Below are 6,000 nucleotides of genomic sequence, written 5' to 3' on the forward strand. Positions count from 1 at the left end.
CAGGCTGCAGTTTTACCCTGCCCATCAGAGGGTCACTGTGGATCAGAATTGTCTCAATCAATGGCAGTGAAGTATTTTTGAGCATCATCGTGTTAATGGCTACAGCAGGTTTCGGGATCCAGTCTCACAGTCCTGATAAAAGGGAGCAAAGGGGGCCTCCCAGTCCAGTCAAGCCACCTGCTGGAACCAGCAGGGCTTTTTGTCCTGGTATGTAAGGCCCTAATGCCCCTCACCTTGGCCGTGGGCCACGTGCTCAGTGTTTCAGCACCTTTGAACAGCAAGTCTCTCTTCCCCCTGGGGAGGAGGAGACCGCACAGTTCTTAACACTAAGAAAAAGCTGCGCTGTCTTTCTGTTGTGGGCCAAGTGTTTTTCATTCCATTTGTACCACAGGTTTGGCTTATCATAGCTTTTGTTTATACCCTGTAGAAATGCTGCTGATATCTTATGTGTAAAATGTTTCATAATATTGATGCTGAGATTGGGATCTGAGCCGCCCTTCATAATATGAAGTTCATTGTGGTTTCTTCTGTTTTTACATTAAAGCAGATTGGCTTTATTAGTCTGTTTTTATTAAAATACAATAGAAATACAGAGACTTGCAATGCCTCCTTTTTATATAAAAGCTTTGGAATAATTTTGAAGATCATTAGATATTTTTCATACATATCAAGTTTTTCTTAGTTCTCATATGCAGTTTATCATACCCCAATAAAGTAAAAAACAAACAAAAAAACTGAAGACCTGACCAAAAAAATCAATTAAAAAAACATGAATTTTCAAACGCTGTATAATGTACAAGAGTACATCATCTTTTTCATGATAATTATCTGATAATATATTTTTTACCTTCTAAGACCAGACCCCAAAGCTATCATTTTCTTTAAATTTGACTTGCCTTAAACTATGACCTCTGTTCATTATTCCGCACCCAACTCTTGGATGGATAAATCAATGAATAAAGCCCTACAAATGCATTTGTATTTCATCTTCAAATACAATGGCTGTTTCTTCTCAGTTCTATGAGCCTGACATCAGTTTCCCTTGACCGGGGATCTACCTACAGAGAGAAGGGAGCACTCTCATCTCCCTCTTCTCTCTCCTGGAGGAGCTTTATTGTCCACCTGGACTTGGTTGTCTTACTGTGGTCTGCCGAGTGGTAGCAAGAGAAGAAGATAAGAAAGGCCATTAAGTCCCTATGCCAATGTTTTAGGATTTTTTCAGTAAGAGAGATATACAGTTATGTATGTATTCATGTGTAAAAACTAAAATAAGTATGAATAGAATACTCTTGATTCTAAATCTAGGTCCCATACTCCACTATACTCCATTTTTCCCCACATGTATTTGAATTTGATTCTTTAGGCTAATATGAAAAAAAAAAGGAACTACTAGGGTATCAGTAAGTGGTAAAGGCACATTATAAATATAATTTTGTGTGCATGATTCTATCATAAAATGGGATGTATATTCTAAAGCATTGTTTTTAACTACATAATTTTTTGCCCTCCAGGGGAAATTTTATAATGTCTAGGGACTTTCTTGGGGTCAGAGGAAAAATGAGGCTGTCTGCTTTCATAAAGATTTACAGCCTCAGATGCCGTAAGGAGGGTCACTCGAAGTCAGAACTGAAACATTGGCAGTGACTTTGGGTTGGGATGGGTGAGGAACATTTTTAATGATCACATCTGAAGGGGTGTCATACCCCATAGGACCGGTGGTAGGGGTGGCTTCAAGAGGCACAGGTAGGATTTCCAGGCAAGAGGACTTTAAAGCCAGATTGATTAGACAAGGGTTCATGAGGAAACTAATATACAGAGATGGTCACCAAGATTCTCTTGAGGACAGGGATGCACAAAATGCCTCCTGGTTCATACACAACACTGAGCACTGGTTGTTCATATACGGTGTGCAGGTGAGCCCAGGGAAAACAAACGCACAATCTAATCTATGGAACGATAACATGGTTCTTATACCAATTAATGCATTCTAATTGACCCTAGGGAACACTGGTTGTGTAGTGCTTACACAATGGCCTGCTACATGCAAAGTCAGCAGTTCAAAACCACTAGCCTAATCCTCAGGAATCAAAACAGGGCTTTCTACTCTTGTAAAGAGTTACAGTCTAAGGAAACTCACAGGGGTAGTTCTACCCTGTCCTATAGTGTCACTGTTAGTTAGCATTGACTGGGTGGCAGTGAGGTTTGATTTTGAATTAATCAGATTTAAAGTCAAGTGCTTCTGTGTTTTACTCTTGCCCAAATAAGTATTGCTCAGTAATCATTCTGGTTCCGTGCATAGTAGTTTGCGAGCGGGATTCATCTTGTATTGTTCAGGACCCACTTAGTGGGTAGGAACTCTGGATGTTGTTCCTCCTACCACACATAGGATTGTCTCTCCACAATTTAGAATTATCCCAGAATGTCAACAGTACTAGGACTAAGAAACCTTCCTTAAGACAAAATGAGGCGATGATAAACCAACTCCCTCCTAATTATTTTCCTTACACTACTCAGTAAGAATTTTTTACCTAAACTTCTTATGGGAGTACTAATAGCATTAGAAATATAATGCAAATTTCCTAGTTGGGTTTTCAACCTGACAAGTTGTCATAAATCCATGCCAAAGAGCTTAGAAATAGTAACAAGCCAGAAAAGCATTAAAGAACAAGGTGTTTAAAAGGGCATAGCTGCTTCAAGACTGATAAAATAAAAAATAAACATCAGTAAACCATCACAAAATTAAGAATTTAAAGAAATGAACACTTAACTAAAGAATATTAAATTAAATTTAAATGTTATTTCAAAACACTTGGCAGTATTTTCCCTACTTCAAATAGAATACAACAGTTTAAATTAGGATTTACAACATCAATTATGACATCCTCCAGGGGTTCCAGTTTTATTCCTTTTAACTGTTCTTTGAGTTTTGTGGACAAAGAGAAGTCTGAAGGGACAGGATCAGAGCTTTGGAGGGGACGGGAGGAGTTTCCCCACTGAAATTCTCAGGGGAGAGCTCTTTCTACTCTTGAGATATTAGCAGGGGCATAGTCATTATGGAAGGAAAAAAAATCCTGAGTACAGATCATCTGTTTTTTCTTTCAATAAAGTCATTGTCAAATTTTTAAGAATTTCTACATAATGCACACCATGAAGATTATCCCTTAGGAATCCCTCAAAATAGTCCCCATAAGCTACTGAGCTGACCTCTCTGCCTTGACTTTGACTTTGTGATCTTCTGAGCCTTTCTTAAAACACTTGATTCATTATTAGAAAATGGGTGTTTTATGTGGAACAGCATTTCAGTAACTCATTGCAGTGATTTGGAAAGATAGCTACATGGGTTTGTGAAAAAGTTTCTGTGACCTCTGACCTCAAAAGCATTTTTCTTATTTTAGATGGTACCTTAATGAGATTCAGGCAAGTGTAAAAGTGAAAGAACTTGTCTGCAGCCATCCAATGATCACGGAGAAATCTTAGCGTGTGTTTTGTTTGAATAAAACGGTGCCCAGGTGAACTAGAACGCTAACAATATTTCTTACTTATATTCATAAAATGTATATGAAAAGGGAAGCCAAATCCAATCTTAAACATGGATGGAAGAATGTAGAAACAAATTGAAGTATGTATGTACACTGGAGATGAAGCGAGGAAACCACATATACATAGAATATCATGTGGACTAATCTTAACATCTTTATGCTCAGTGGGAAAGTGAAACTCTCCCCAATGGCTACACTGTTGGCTTCTGTTTCTGTGACACAGAAGTCTGATCCAGGTGGTCCAGGGGCTGGGTGGGGCATGGGGGCTGGATGACCCAGGATGTAGTGGAAGTCACTGGGTGAGGTATGCAAAAAAAACGGTTGTGGTGGTGAGTCCTTGACTGTTTATGTTATCAGCAGAATTACAGAATTCAAAGTGCCTCAAAGGGTGAGTTTCAATGTCTATGAATGATACCTCACTAAACGTGACGTTAAAAAAGGTGGCTGGGAAACTGTAGTCCCTGGTGTATAAGAGAACACGTTCAAGGAATCATGGGGCTGCGAAAGTCAAGGAAAAGGTTCCATTAGGATTGGAGTTCAGTTTAAACTCAGAGCCCCCCAGGTTTGCTAAGACTGGATAACAGGAAAAGCCCCACATCCAAGTAGATTAAGCCGCCATTGAATTCTTTCTGACCGTTAACCAAGAATGCGAACACTCTTGCCCTCAGACACACTGGACCAGGCCCAGGAGGACAGTCTCCTTCAGGGGATTGCCCGGGTGTGTCCCGGAAGGAGATCCCCCCACCACTTGGGTCCTGTAGTCAGGAATTGTGCCCACTGCCTTGGTGAGAAGTGCATGGGCTAATTTTAGAACCGCTTCTCTCTAACCTCATAGATGTGTCCCAGCCATGGTCCCAGTCCTGCTTCGGCAGTCCTACCTGGGCTTGTAGCATGTCCATCTGCTGCCAGGCATGCATGTGTGTCAGTTTCCCTTGCCCTCCCGTGTCCTTTGCTAAGTCCAGAATTTCTGGAAGCCTTTGAATGCCATTGCCACTGTGCCCTTGAGCATGACTCCATTGTATTGTTAGGGGACATTCCTAATTTTCTATCCATTTCCAGAGCATTGAACATCTTTCATTAGTGACATGTCACATCGGAAACATGATATATTCACCAGGTATCCGGTTTCTACCCAGAGATAGAAAACAGACATAACAGATGCAGTGCTTTCTGCATGTTGAACGGTTAAGATAAGCAGTCAGCCTTACTCAGAGGAGTATATATGTTTAAATCAATAAAGTGCTCTTTCTAAGTGCTATCCCCACACTTACTATTCCAGCTTCACACAATTGGAGCAATTGTACTGCTTCTTTCACCAACCACTGCTGTCCCTGCTTAGGTAAAAAGCAGCCCAGCGGGAGTGAACTTGGCTTTATGGCTTGAGCCTGTTTCTCAGAAGGAAACAGCAGAGGAGCAGGCAAGGAAAAGCATTTCCCTATGTTGACTCCTAGAGTGATGAATTCAGTGTTTTAATTGCAGCCCCAGAATGCATCTGCTCTCCTGGTGGTCCCCTTCGGAGGGCAAAGTTCTCCTTCTCGTGCCAGAATAAGTGACAAGGGACTCGGGATGCAAAGATCCAGGATCTCCAGGGAAGAGTGTTCTTTTTTTTCTTTTCCCCTTTAGTGTGTGCATCCAGTTAACAAGATTCACAGGTCTCTCCCTCCTTTCCCAGCCCCTCCCCACGGAAGCACACTTCAGTCACTCCACAGAAAATACAAAAGCCTCATTTAGCAGTGCCTTCGGCATAAGCATCACAGAACCAATCAATCAACACAAATACTTCCCCTCAGAGGCTCCCTTGTGACCTTGGGCAGAGAGATGAATGACTTACAGGATGGAGCAGACAGAAGTTTCGTGATAAACCAAAAAATTATATTCTGCTGCGTGATGAAGAGAAATAAAACGGAGAGAGCTGGATATATGTTTAGTTTAAGTAGGACACTGTAAATTCTGTAACTGCTCTGTGTAGCCGGGCCCCAGATCAGAGGTATACTCAGCCTGCACAGTAATCAGGACTTTCTCAATAAACCCCAGCCTGGTAACGGTTCTTACCACATTTACTTTCTCAATACAAGAGGACTTTACAGCTATCGGTTCAATGATGGCCCGAGTTCCTAGCAGTTATTGATAAGCATACCAGAGACTTTATATCTCAGCCAGCTTAGGCAGGAGGAAGGCAATCAGCCCAGTGAATTTCCTAACCTGGATATTTCTTCCTGAAATGCGAAGAAGATGATGACTTAATCCCACAGTGGAGCTTGTGATTCTCACTGTGGCAAAACTTCTGAAGTCATATTTATTTTTAGCTCTTTGAGTACAATTATAGAAAATTATTGTAGGACAATCACAGCTCCCGTAAAGAGGAGCTCTGACTGCTCGCAAGAGGTCCTAAGGGCCAGGGACACTTAATACAAGGCCACACACCTCCTGAATGGGAGGGAAGGGTGGCTGGGGGAGTGGG

At 41.4% G+C, this 6,000-nt stretch overlaps 1 protein-coding gene across 7 annotated transcripts in view; it reads left to right on the plus strand.

The window, feature by feature from the left end:
• The window catches only part of PCDH9 (protocadherin 9), a 1,095,802-nt gene that overhangs the window by 420,886 nt on the left and 668,916 nt on the right, over nt 1-6,000 (plus strand). The window lies entirely within an intron of this gene.

The sequence above is a fragment of the Echinops telfairi genome, unplaced genomic scaffold (genome assembly GCF_000313985.2).
Source record: "Echinops telfairi isolate 266 unplaced genomic scaffold, ASM31398v2 ScPeMD7_11;HRSCAF=52, whole genome shotgun sequence".
NCBI lineage: Eukaryota > Metazoa > Chordata > Mammalia > Afrosoricida > Tenrecidae > Echinops > Echinops telfairi.